The 14,070-nt window shown below is 47.3% G+C and overlaps 1 protein-coding gene across 1 annotated transcript in view; it reads right to left on the reverse strand.

The window, feature by feature from the left end:
* Positions 1–14,070, reverse strand: part of LOC120948091 (calmodulin) — a 100,805-nt gene that overhangs the window by 28,832 nt on the left and 57,903 nt on the right. The window lies entirely within an intron of this gene.

Consider the following 14,070-nt stretch of genomic DNA (forward strand, 5'->3'; position numbering starts at 1 on the left):
GGAACGTTTTTATCTTTAACCACTCTCGCGAAGGACGCACACGAAGCATCTGAGCTATGCCAAGCTATGGGGAGAGTGAGTTTTTCAAGTACAACACGCACACAACGCGCGATAATCGCGAAGCAATTGTACTACGGAGCGTTGCAGGCCGTGTTTGCTGCACAAACGCGGGCGGACAGAATAGCGGAGCCCGAATCTTAGCGCGATATTCGGTTAGTAGTAATGCTCGGGCGTGCCCGAAATAGATGCCCGGTGGCGGTGGCGCGGTCACATTTTAAAAGCGATGCCCGGTGTGTGTGTTTGTGGCACAATATTGTGTCGCGCGCGAAGGGTCGATTTCGTATGCTAATGATGCTCGCTCTTCGCTGGGTGCCGCAGCTGACGAAGCTAATTGAGCGTGTTTATCGGTGGAGTGGCTTAAAAGTTGCCAAGCGTCCTTTGCCGTGACGGGGGGCCGTGACATTTAATTCGGGAAAGTTTTGCTAAGAGGGAAAAGGATTAGTTTTTGTAGGAAAAATGCATCTTTTGAACAGTTGGAATCGTAAAAGGGCGAAATGAATTAATTAATTCATCAATTGATGGATTCTGTAAAGACTTTTAACCTTTTAAAAGTCAAAAAAGCTCAAATTAATTGCGAGCGAATTGAAACGAACCACTTTTAAACCGTCCATCATCAAACACGTAGAACGGGCCTGGGGTCGCTGGTAAAGTGTCAAAATTTCAATAATCAAACAACACAAAAACAGCAAACGGATTGGATTCCTGTATTAAAAACAGCAATCGATCGAAGGCTCGGAATCGGGTGCTAAAGGTTGTGAACAGTAAATTATCAGCCGCCACGGTACACACTTCAGCACGTTTCAGCGTTGCAGCGTCGGAAGAACGATTTATGGGACTCGATGTGAATGGGCGAACCACATTCATCATCATCCGGCAGGGTGCATGAGTGAGGGGAGGAGTTGGCAGCGAGAAAAAAAAAAGATGAGGGTAGAAATCATTAAAAACCAACCAATTGTAATTATAAAATTCACACTTTTTTAAGCGACCCTTTTCTGTTGCAGCGATTGAAACAGTTGCCGACACAACCCCCTCCCGGATTAATCGAAAGCTCAGCGGGCAAACAAATCGCGGGAATATGTCACGAAAAACGAAATTACCCCCCTACCGTCCCTGCATTTACGCTTCGGCAATTGTACATGCTACTACTGCTGTGTTGGTGGTGCAACTGCAACATTTTTCCACGTTCGAGTGCTTTTTTCCGGTTCGGTTCCGGTGCAGTGAGCAGCAGCGGCGGGCTCCTCGTGCGCCCCTTTCGCTTTCTCGCTGTCCACAGGATATATGCTGTCTACTTATATCCTGCAACCTGCATCCGGAATGGACACATGGGGCAAAAGGATGTGCGTATCTGTGGTGGTGGTGGTGGCATTTTGATTCGTACATAAATCGGACAGCACAATTCAACATCGGACGCTGTTGGTTGGTCCTGTCATGTTGCTGTCCCCCTTGTGTAATTTATGTGCATGCACCACTGACCGTACATCGTGCATTGCACGTCAAATCTGTGTGCTTAAAGGTGTAATTACTGCTTCGGGTAAGTACCGAGTAGCTTTTTTCATTCTTTCTCTCTTTCTTTCTCTCTCTCTCTCTCTCTCTCTCATACACACACACTGTCCCTTCCAATTCCAGGACATCAAATCGGTAGCGTTTCGGTTGATAATGTTATTTGATTAACTTTTCCGTTCCTTCCCGTTTTAGTGGTTTGCTCTTGGGACCTTTGCCGCCCCTGCACATAAAACGCATCCACAACAACAGTTTAATGTTCGTCATTACCCTACCAAGCGGGGTTAGATGAATCGGGGTGAAACGAAGCTAAAAATCTCGCATCCTGAATCAGTGTTTGTTGGTCAGTGTGGGAATTTTTGGAACGCTTCGGGTCGAATGTTTTTAGTGGTTTCCGGAGTGCCTAATTACGGCACTGACGAGGTTTGAGGTTGCTTTACTTTTACCCACGATTGTGAACTCATTATTGTTCATGTGCAGTTGCACTTTTCCAGCAATAAAGTGCACATGCGGGCGGGAAGTGATTGGCCTGGGCGCAAGGACGATTACATGGTGGCCACTGCGAGAAGGGGTAGATTTTGAGTGTAGGTTCCAGTCATTTCCTTTAGTCAACGGTGAAAATGGTTTGCGACAGATGTCCCTATTGCAGTACTCGATTGCGTGGGAAAAGGTATGGGAGGGTACTGCTGAGAGTTAATAGCTAAATGTTCCGTTTAATATCGATGAGAACACGTAGATGAGTTAGTTGCTGGTTCTCTGGGGTACAGCAACTCCATGTGGCTCACACTGGTAGCCGTTTGCAGTTCGACTCATGCCGTATTCTATACCTCTAGCACAAAATGACATGACATGTTCAGAAATGATTCGCAATAAATTTTGCGACTAATATGTTTGCGACCAAGACTTTTGCGACCAAGACTTTTGCGACCAAGACTTTGGCGACCAAGACTTTTACGACCAAGAATTTTGCGACCAAGACTTTTGCGACCAAGAATATTGCGAATTTTGTGACGAAGACTTTTGCGACCAAGAATTTTGCGACGAAGACATTTGCGACCAAGAATTTTGCGACCAAGACATTTACGACCAAGACTTTCTTGGTCGCAAAATTCTTGGTCGCAAAATTCTTGGTCGCAAAATTAACGATCATAAATTAACGAAGCCTTGAAGCAAATTTCGAGCAATTGTAAAATCTTGGTTTTAGATTGTGTACCATCACTCTATATTTCTTTGTGTGTTCTTTTTAATGCGTGCATTATCCCATTACCAAGTCAAGTAGAATAATTGTTCCGATTTTGTAGTATTGAACTTTTAACTTGTATGAATGAAAATAGTCGTTTAAAAAAGCAATTTTTAATTAGACTCCGATGAAAAGCTCAACTCTTCTCGTTACCAATGCAATTTGCAATCAGCAGAAACAACGATAATAAACAACAGTACCACCACCGCCATCATCAATTCCATCACCACGATCGCAAGCAAACGAACGAGATCCGCACCTGCCGGTTGGTTGGTCTGATCACATTCCTATTCGCAGCATCTGAGCAAATGACATGATTCATTGCCCTATTCGCAACCATCACCATCATCACTACCACCACCACCACCATCACCACCACCGCCAGTGTCATAATTCTATGAAATAAATATTTTGTCAGCTTTGTGCCTATTCATTACTCTGGGGCTGAGCAACGGTCCGACACCTTTAACCTCTGCGCCGCAACCTCTCAACCTCACGCACCCCATGTTCATGTATATATGAGTAAAAGCCCTCGGCCCAACAATTGCGCGAATGCACTTTTCCTGCAATCCTCTGCTGCACATTCTCCTGCTGCTGGGGTATGCGAACAGATCCGGTAAAACAATGGTACAACCATTGGGTGGATAAAAAGTAATAGAACGTGTGCTGCGCTTCCTTCACCCAGAATTCCTTGCCGCTTCTCGTTCTTGTCTGTCCTTCGTGCGCTTAACTCCGCGAAGCCCGGTCACTTACGGTTAACTTTTTTAATGATTTTGTGAGCTGATAAATGGGCTTGCCCTTGACATGATCACCGTTTGGCTTCCCGCAACAAACACGGCGGCACACACATACATACATGGCGACGGATCATATCTTCTCCTTTGGGCTTTCCTGGGGCCCAAACCCCACGGTGCGTGCGAAAGCGTTCGCACCTTTTCTTCCTCTTCTAGTGCCAGTTTTGCCCTTCTTTCTTGATGTTGCTTATGAACTCCTCCTAGCCCCGTCCCCTAGTCTCACACGAGGGGCGAGAGGTGGATCCCCAGCCACTCAAACTGTTGTTGACGAGCATAAATACACGGCTCGGCCGGGGCACTCTAGGGCCCGGCAGCAGTTTGCAGCCAACTGCACAGATATCAAACGAACCAACAGAACAAACCGTTTGTGAAGGATGCTGATCCACCAAAATCACCGTCGGGAGGGGAAAGAGGACAGGGAAGGGCCCACCACGATAATTCTACCAAGGCGCACTGTGCGCGCAACTGTGCGCCCGCGACCACAGTACAGTAATCAACCAATAGTGGAGAAAGATTGATGAGCCCTCGGGTCTCCTTCTCCCCTTCTCACCATGGTTCCCTTTCCGAGGAGACTCCACGGCATTGACGATCGCGCAGGGACGTCGGTGGTGTGTGTGTGTGTGTGTGTGTGTGTGTGTGTGTGTGTGTGTGTGTGTGTGTGTGTGTGGTAACTAATGATCAAAATATAATAAATTTTATTCAATAAATTAACAGATTTTGATGGTTCGCGGTTCAACCCGGGCTCTGCCATCCGCCGGCATTGACCCAGAACCGGGGCTGCTATGGAGAGGGGAAACATGATGATCCTCTTTTTTATGCTTTGTTTTGTCTTTGCTACCACAAAGGTGCCAACGAATGGGAGGTACAGAACGTTACTCATGACACTTGGGCCGTTGCAGTTCCCAAGGGGGTTGGTGGGTGGGGGGGAGCTGGTGCCAACTAATTTGCTGGAAGCTGCTAACTGTGCAGTTTTGCAGTGTGTCTTCAAAAGCCCATCTCGCAAGTACTCGCGCCCCTTGGGGACCAAACGAGCCTGCTTCGAGTGGGGTTTGGGTTGGAGCGCTGTGGATGTGGATGAGATTGGACAAACAAATTGGACTTGAGCAGAGAGATGAGACGACCAAGTGCTTCTTGTACTGGGGCGGGCTTTCGTTGCTGGCCGGCAGCAAAAGCCGGGACAAATTAAGGTGTATTTTTTCCTTTCGTTCTGGTGGTTTGGAAGGAAGCGATATCGTGAACTAATCACCTTCGAATAGGAGATGGGATGGAATTCAAGACTTCCTATTTGTAATTTATGTAATGATCGCGTTGAAAAAGAGTTTCTGATCTGTGGTTGAGATGTTGTACTTCAAGGAAAGGGAAAGTACTAAAATAGGGAAGGATAGATTCTAGGAATAGACTCTTTCTTACGGGAAATGAGCACAATGAAACGGGAATTGGACTCTATAGCATCCTTGTTAAACAAATATAATAGGATTTTCCAAGGAGCCTGTCCAAAAAGGGTGCCTTTTTGAGTCCAAAGAGTTAAATTTCCATCAAATGAAGTTCACATCCCATAAAAGGCAAGGAAGTGTCCCTCAACTATTAGAACCCTTGGAAAAAACCTGTAAGTTCAACATCACAAACAGTCGCATGGTGAGGTTTAACTTACAGGGTTTTCCAATGCCTGCGAATGCTTGCCTACGAATGCTTCCAGATGCATCGGACGGCTATAGACCAACATCTAAGACAGATAATTCCTTTTCATAAACATCCATTGAATCGTTATTATTCAAGCTTACATGTACGACCTTGCGATAGGTGCCTTTCGTCAATTATCCGGAATTTTCGCCATGGCGGACAAAGACATGTGTTTAGGCATGTTTGTACATCGATTTTTATCAATTCTTACTCAGTTTTCGCGACATAATTGTTGGATTAGAGTTTTTGCATCATTTTAGTCCAGAAAATGTCGATGTCACGCAGCTGGGGGATGTTGGGCTGGTTCGCAAACTTAATATCCAAATTTTGCCGAAAATCTGCTAAATTTGGCATAATTGCAGTTTTGAAGTTCTGCTGCTTCCTGATATGTTTGTTCATGTTCTTCAGGTACTATTTCAGCTGTTTGGGTGATTGCATCGACCTAGCGGTCAAGCGAACGCAGCATTGTAGCCACTTGTTCCTCGGTCTACATTGTCAGCTTCCTTTGCGACCTCAACTTGCTCAGAGCCATCGGCCATTCGGAATCGGGACTTCTTTCGATGCTTTGATAGTTGTCCAATATTGCCAAGATGTTGTAGATACTTGCCCACTTACGTTGTAGATTTATTTGCCGTCTACAAACTGGCGTACGATGTCCGTTTGCGTCGTAGAGCGCTGACGTTCTTTGATCGCGCACGCTTCTATACGAAGTTGCCTCACTTTTTTAGCCATCATGGTTAGAGTTCGACTGATAGAGGTGTCAAATGTTGTCTGCTGTTGTTGTCAAAGAAGTTCCTAATTCACATGTTTTCTGAGTTGAAGAGTGATCTTACTCATATAAAGATCAGAAACGTCATTAAATTCACACTAAGCAACACAAACTTTCGGGATGATCTAGTAAATGAAGTTAGCGGTGATATCCTCATATATCCAATTAAATTCTCAGCCTCTCCATCGGTCATATTCCTCGTATCACATTCCATATTTAACGATCATTACCCATCACCCATCGGAATGTTCTTCCGTGCGATCGCACTCTTCGTTTTACCTCCCTTTTGCTTGCAAATGATTTTGTCAATCAATATCGGGGTGACAGAACGGTTGCTGCTTGCAATTACCTGCACCCCGTGGCCTCTTGTTGACCTGCTTCGGGCAGCCTAAGGACGACACCTCCTTCGGAAGAGTTTGCCCGTTCCTGCGTTCCTGCCAGCCGTGCCAGCGAGGTGTGAGCGCGAATGTGTGTGATGAAATTATCATTCTCGCACCTTTGCCCATCCCGTCTGACAGCGACCTTCTTCCTGCGGTACCATGCGCAGAGATTCTTACGGCCGGTCCAATAAAACAAAACCCCCTAAAAAAAAAAAAAACAACGCATCGTCTGCCTTAACGATTCCACAACCGGCAGGACATTGAGATGAGGGCTAACAGCAAAAAACAAAAAAAAAACAAGGCACTCAGTTCCCTGGAAATCACCACCCCCCCCCCCCTCCCATCTTTTATGGTGGCATCCATTCCCTGGTGGGTTTTTAAAAATGTTTCTCCAGCGCTCCTCTCCGGCGGTGATTCCGTTCGGCTATATTGTTCAAAAGCGGTACGAACAAAAATCGTGGCCCAAGGCTTGCGCGCGCGTAAAAAAGAAAAGGACGACACCGTCGGCCCATCGGCCGTGCCAAGGCGGGGAGATTGAGGTACGAAGGCAGCACACGTTTATACGAATACGCGTTTTAAAAAATTCGAGAAAATGATAAATGATACGCGGTAATGAATTTATGAAAACACTTCTCGTTTGCTTTCCCACCAACCTCCCTCGTGGGCTTTCCTCCTCCCAGCCCTTATGCGCGGTGTACATTCCCTGCTTGATTGTGTGTGCGTCACGGGGCTGTAGCGGCAGCGGGACAGTCGAGATGTGTGTGTGTGTGTGTGGATGAGTAATGATTGACGTCTTCCAATATCGGGCGCTCGACGCTCGTTTGCAGCCGGGGCGAGAAACCCAGAGCCGAGGATTCCTTTCTCTCCGTGATCGGCCGCCAGACTGTTGGACGCAGGACGGTCTCGGACAGCAGGGCCTGCCAATAAAGCCCGTCGAACCAGCTGAGGGCCGTACCACGGGCGATAATGATGGTGAACCGAGGCGTGGTGTGGTGGATGGAGATGGTCCATTCGTTTGCAAGGTGTGACTTGTCCCTCTCTCTCTCTCTTGCGCTCTCTGACCCAACCCTAAGTGGAGATTTATAAACATTTCAATTAGAAATAGAGTCCATTAATTGGATTTACACGCCGATTCGATGTGGGCCTTCTTTGGAGGGCTAAGGTCTGCTTGGCGCATCACGCCAGGTTGTGCAAGGTGTGCAACCCCGTGCGGCCTCCGTGCACGGTTATTGATGGCAAACCGGTCAGTGTGAAAGGAGTTTGTGTGGCTCGTCTTTTGCCGTTTTTTTTTTTTTATTTTACTCAGTATAGAAAGGTATCGATCGTCCACTCATGCACTCGCACAATTGGCATTGCAAACTGTGGTTTATTGTATGTTTGTTTTAGCACGAAACCCTACGAGCTTACGAGATAAAAACGAATCTATTGCCAAATCTAATTCGGGCTTTTTATCACGTGCGCATCGTGCACCAGCACTGGCGGCAATTTATCAATTTGAATTGATGTTTTCGCCTTTTGTAAGGCGCCCCAGCTTGTGCCACAGCTCAGCACACAAGAAGAGACGAACCCTAACACCCATTGCCGGATCAACATCATCGCGATCGCGATCACCGAATTTCACCCCTTTCGTGTATTGATCGTTTATCTTCCCGTTTCGGTGTGGTCAATCATGGGGCCAGTTCCTGATCTTTTGTGCCAGCTTCCACAAAGTCTCTGACCTTTGCTGACCAGAGCACGAGCCAAAAGCGCTCGGTGATGATCACCCACGAAACTGGTGCTGCAGGCGCTGGTATTTTCTTGCGTTTCTTTTCGGCTTAAGCATATTAGATTAAGCCACACAGAGCCACACACACACACACCACTTGATCTTGCCCACAGGGTAATTAATCTCTAGTCCGGCGTTTCGGTCTAATTGTGTACCATGTAACGACCCCGTTACTGTGTGTGTGTTGGCTGTATGGAATATATTCGCGCCCGCGCCAGTCCTTCCCATCATCGTGTGACAAATTGACCATTAAAATAATTACCCTTAGGGTGTGTGGGGCGTGGGGAGTTTATGTTGCATCTGTGCTGCTTTCACCTACCGATTTGTGTTGTGGGCTGGTGGGGTAGGAGGAGGAAAGGCGCAAGGATTTTAGAGGGTGGCAGGTTTTGCACACTAAATCATAATAATCATTAAACGCGTAAACGTTGAATTCTGCGGCTGGTCACACAAACACCCAGCCCGCAAGGGTTGGTGTGTGTGTGTGTCGTCGGGGGTCCAGCAAAAAGTGCATTATTTAGCGATAGAAGTGCACTCCCTTTCTTGCACCAAGCCTTTGTTGCTTCACGCCAGCTTCTGGTGGTCATTATGTTAAGTACTTAATAATACCGTGTGCCGGCCATTAAAGCGGGCGGCATCGAAGAAGGATTCACTTGTTCGTTCGTTGGTGTGTGTGTTTTTTTTGTATGTGTTTCGGTTGATGTTCTTACTTTTACCACGGTTACTGTATGATTTGTGTTTGGTAGCAAAATTTACGCTCAAAGCGAAAGGATCCTTGTCCGTCACTAGGACGGAACACGATCAGAATTGGGGAGGAAAAAACCAACAACAACACCAACCAGCCAAAGATTAACGAGGACCTTTTGCTGTTCGCCACTTAGTGTGTGTGTGTGTGTGTGTAACCGTTGGATCAGCTAGCGGGTGAAGCGCGGAGCGGGAATTAAATATCATGTCCCTTTGTTTTTAAATGCTGTGTGTCTACCTGCAGCAGGGTTCCTCGTTTCACAAGTCGCCGATTCTCCGCTACTTCAGCTGGTGCGCTTCATTATTTTTATTTAAGTACCTTTCCTCCGCACCTCCGTACTTAGGGGAGCGAAGCTACTGGCGAATTTGCACCAGTTTTGTTGTTGAAAAAACAACAATGTTTGGCGGTGCGGCGTGTGGTGGAGATTGTGTATTAATGGGATGGTTGGTTCACCGCATTTAACATCCGCCGATGAGGATGAGTGCTCGAAAAAGAAGGGCAAGGTAGAGAGAAAGAGAGAGAGAGAGAGAGAGAGAGAGAGAGAGAGAGAGAGAGAGAAAGTGAGAGACAGAGTAATTACTTAATCAGTAGAGTAGATGGTTTGATGCCAATGGATGGTTACACTGTACTGAAGCGTCGGGAGTTTGCCACTACTACCCGGTGGAGGGATGCCAACTGTTTGATCCATGTTTGGTGGAGGATTACTACACATCTTTCATCGGGAGTTTTGGGAAGCTAGATTTAGCCCTGTTTACTACCATTGGCTTCACTCACCGAGCTGGCGTTAAACGACGAACCTCTAAGGAGCTATTTTTTGCGGACGATCGATCGACGTAAAGTCGGTACGAAAGAAACAGCACACCCATCCGTCTAATTTATCGCCATGGTTGCTGCTGCTACTTCTGCTTGGTTTGCCCTAAAAAGCAGTCTTCTCCACCACAAACTTATCTCATTTAGCATTTAGCACTCCCCTCTGTTCCGTCAGAGATGCTGGGAGAGGAGGGCCCCATATGCACGACACCACAGCCACGGGACAGCCGTGGTCGCGTATAAGCACACGCGCGACAACACAGTTGGGTTTGGTATCAATTATTACGCTAAAAGTGATGCTGCTTAGATCCCGCTCCGTGCTCCGACAGGCACGCTTTTTTGTAATTAAGAAGTGCTTGAGTGTTGTGTGTGTGTGTGTGTGTGTGTTGGTCCCCTCCTTGATGTTTTTCGGGCAACATCGGGTGTCCCTGCGTGTAACGGGCCGATTCATGCCGCAGGCCGCAGGTGTTGGCGTCGTGAGTAGTCACTTAGCCATAAATTAGCATGAAAGGTAAAACACACACACACATAAACACCCAAACGGGAGAAACAATGTTCTCGTGGTGGAAGTTGGGTTTGATATGGAGTTTGTGTCGGAGATGGTTGTTTGGAAAGTTGTGATGTTTTCGGAATTTTTCACCCAACATAAAACCCATAAAACATATTTGGAGGTTTTTTAAACTTTGCAAATATTGTTTCATTTTAAAAAACGATGCAAAATTAAAGGCTCTAGCAAAATGAACTCACTGATTGTTGTATACAATCATCTGTAAAGGGCGAAGAGAAGGGACTGGTGGCGTAGTGCCATGTGAGGTGATGTTTCGCCTGCCGGATGGAAAAATGCAATTAAAAACCACACAGACATGTGATGGCACACCACATGGCTGATTTGGTTGTTTTTTTTTGTCGCTCCCTTTTTTTTGCTATTTACCGCGATTAATCAATGGCACGTCCGTGGTGTTTCACCACAAACAGGCGCCATCCATTTCCGCCTGTCGACACACGTCAGTGGAAGAAGAGATGGAGATTGTTCCGGTGCGTTTTTCTATCGTTGCGCAAGAGACGCATGATGTGCGCGCGTCAAACGGGGAGATGTGTGCACGTGTTTTCGTACGCAGACATGTGTGCTTCGCCGCCGCTCGGTCACATCAATAGCTTTGATTGACTTCCTCCTGAATTGGATGTGTCCATTTTCTTCTTTTTTTTTGAGTTTATATTTTGTAGCAACACTTCAAGGGTTTGTTTAGCGGGTCAAGCGAATGCCATCCCGCTTGCATACCCGAAATGATAATGCACCCACTTGAGTGCAATTTCTTGCTTACGTTTTCCCACCGCAAGACAGTGCCCGAAGGAAGTCGGTTTTAAGGCACTTGAACCAAGGCGGGGAAAGAGACCGCTTCTGACTCCGGTGGACGATGCGCTTCGACCCGGACCTGCCGACCTTCTTCCGGTTGTGCTCAGGGGCACAATCACCAGCTGGTGAACTCCACAGTGTGCATTTGGGCTTCCGATTTCCCGACCCCGACCCCCGGTACACATACGATACCGTGTGAACTTGACTCGCTTCCACGCGCAAACGGTGACGGAGGCTAACGGGGAAACGTTTAGGCCCCGTGATTTACGCTTCCACTGGGACACGGGTAGTAGGTACTAGCGAGGTTTCGCTCACGCTCAGAGCTCATGCACGTTTCATATCTCCAGTGTTGGAAGCGTCGGAAGCGTCATCGTCGTAGGATAATCTTAATACATTCTCCCTCCACCGGCCGTTTCAATCGCTTCCTGCGAGTGTCATCGATCGGTATGGGAATCATATGTTCCTGCATTCTGGAGCAAAACAAAAAAGAAGAGGGAATAGGTGTGTAGGCGACCGTCCCAAACAGCGAAAGGAACGATGAGCACAAAGCAGAGCAGAGGAAGAGAATCGTCGCCGTGCGGGTTGTGCTCTGTTCCGTTTTCGACTCCTTAATATGTTAATCATTTTCCGGTGTTGAATTGCCCCGAGGAGAGTGTCGTGTTACTTATGTGTGTCCAGCTCAAGGGGCAGATAATGTTGCTGTTGAGTTTGTTTTTTCCTGCTTAAGAGACAATCTTCTTTAGACTAAAGCAGGAACAGTGAGGAAGTCTTATCCACGTAGGAAACAGCTAATTGATTACGGACGAGACAAGTGTGTAACTGTACGATTGCATTTGTTGCCTAAAGCCTAAAGCGTGTGTAACCACAAAGTGAAAGAGAACGACTCTGTGTGACAAATACACACACACCCACCGTTTAACCTTAACAATGCACTTCTGTTGCGGGTCTAATAATTGTCACCTTACAAAACCACACCAGCACGCGGCTGGGGCGGCATTGCAATCAAAAATCAATTTCATCTCCGTACCTAGCGAGCTACCACCGTTCCATCATTATACAAGTGCAACCATGTGCAAACAACAACCGGTGTCAGTGGTTCCGGTCTTTACAATAGACACACACGAGCAGGGACGATCCCGTGTGTCCTTCAGTGTGCGGCGTCAGCGTGCCATCACGACGTTCGTTGGCGTTCTAAGCGTAATGTGATTATGAAACATTTATGAGTTCCAATCGGCTGGTAGATAACAATTATCACGTGGCTCACCCGATTGTTGTCATCGGAGTGGCACTTTTTTGTTGTTGTTGTTGTGGGTATAGTGGTTTTTCCGGCCCAACACCCAGATGTAATGCTTCAACGCCTCGCCGAAAAACACCGTTGCCAAACAATGGTTCGATGATGCGAGGATAACCGACAGGGACGCCGGGCGCACTATGACCGACGTAACAGACGATCCCAATTATATCCTTCCCCTGTATGGCCGGTGACCACTTCTATGCTCATCCATCTCGTGTGCGCTGGCAGGGTTCCAACCAAACACACACACACATGCATAATTACATTCCGGCTGACAATGATCGATAGCAGCGATGGCGCGACTCTCTGGTGGTGGTGGTGGTGAGTGATAACTTTTATTAAATTTTACAGATAATGCAACACGGGAGAGAAATAGAGAGAGAGAGAGAGAGAGAGAGAGAGAGAGAGAGAGAGAGAGAGAGAGAGCGGGGAAGGAAAATCCTGTTTGGAGGGGATTTTTCCCTGAAAACCACACAAACTACAACAACGAGATACATTACCGAAAAGGATTGGAATTCCGAGAGCAGGCTCCCTTTGCACGAACCAGCGTGACGGTCACACCGGACCGCTCACCGCGGGTTACAGCATAATGACACAAAGGAGGACACATTTTAATTAATCCACCTAATACCGACCAGGGGCGAAAGGAAGAGTAGCACCGTGTCCACGGCTTTTGCTGGTCGACATCGAGTGAGATGCTTCACGGTGGAAGTAGACTCCGTTCCGAGAACTTAGTCACCAACGACAAATGCGGTGCCATTTGTCTGGTTTTGCGGACTGTTGGATTGTGTGGTTTGGGCTGTGTTTAGTGGCCTTTGCTTGGCAACTGTCGACCGAAGGTGTCCAGTTTGCGGGAGATTAGTTTGATCGATTCGTTTGCAGGCGTAAAAAAACCCTCGGTCGGACCGGTCAGACGGTGGTAATTAATTTAATTTCCGAAACGAACATTGGAACGGAGCACAAGGACAGTGCTTCTCCTAAGGAGCACGCGGGTAACTGGGACATCTCAATCCAAGCGCAGGCTTACGTGAGCATTTTAAAAATATATAATTTCAGCTTATCCTCCATGAGGACAGAATGGGCCCGCAGTACATCTTAACTTTCTCACGCATCCCGATCTCAATTAGTTTACAACCGCAATAACAACAGCACGGTCGGCGTTACATGTGTCCGTAATTAGTCGGAAGCCGCCATAAATCTCCGTGCAACAGTCCGGAAATGGCGTCTAGGGTATAGAGAAAGAGAGAGAGAGAGAGAGAGAGAGAGAGAGAGCGGTAGAACCCAGGGCGCAGGCAAGACCTTCTGCGGATAGGACCGACACACACACTTGATTGCTTCCGAACTGGCTGTTAAACGTGAACCAAGACGACACGGATGTTGAGGACAGTAGATGACATGGCTTCCGTTTGTGTTTGTGTGTGTGTGTGTGTGTGTGTGTGTGTGTGTGTGTGTGTGTGTGTGTGTGTGTGTGTGTGTGTGTGTGTGTGTGTGTGTGTGTGTGTGTGTGTGTGTTTTTCAGAACTAGGAAATCACCCAAAAACACATCCCAACGACGACAGCCAGCAACGATTGGCGCTGGCTGGTGCTGTCCCGTGGGCCACACAGGACGGGTTGGGACCTTTCGGGCCCTGACACCTGGAAGCTGTTTTGCTGAACTGGACCTGCAGCGCCGCAAATTGTCA

Source organism: Anopheles coluzzii, chromosome 2, assembly GCF_943734685.1.
Source record: "Anopheles coluzzii chromosome 2, AcolN3, whole genome shotgun sequence".
NCBI classification, from domain to species: Eukaryota; Metazoa; Arthropoda; class Insecta; order Diptera; family Culicidae; genus Anopheles; species Anopheles coluzzii.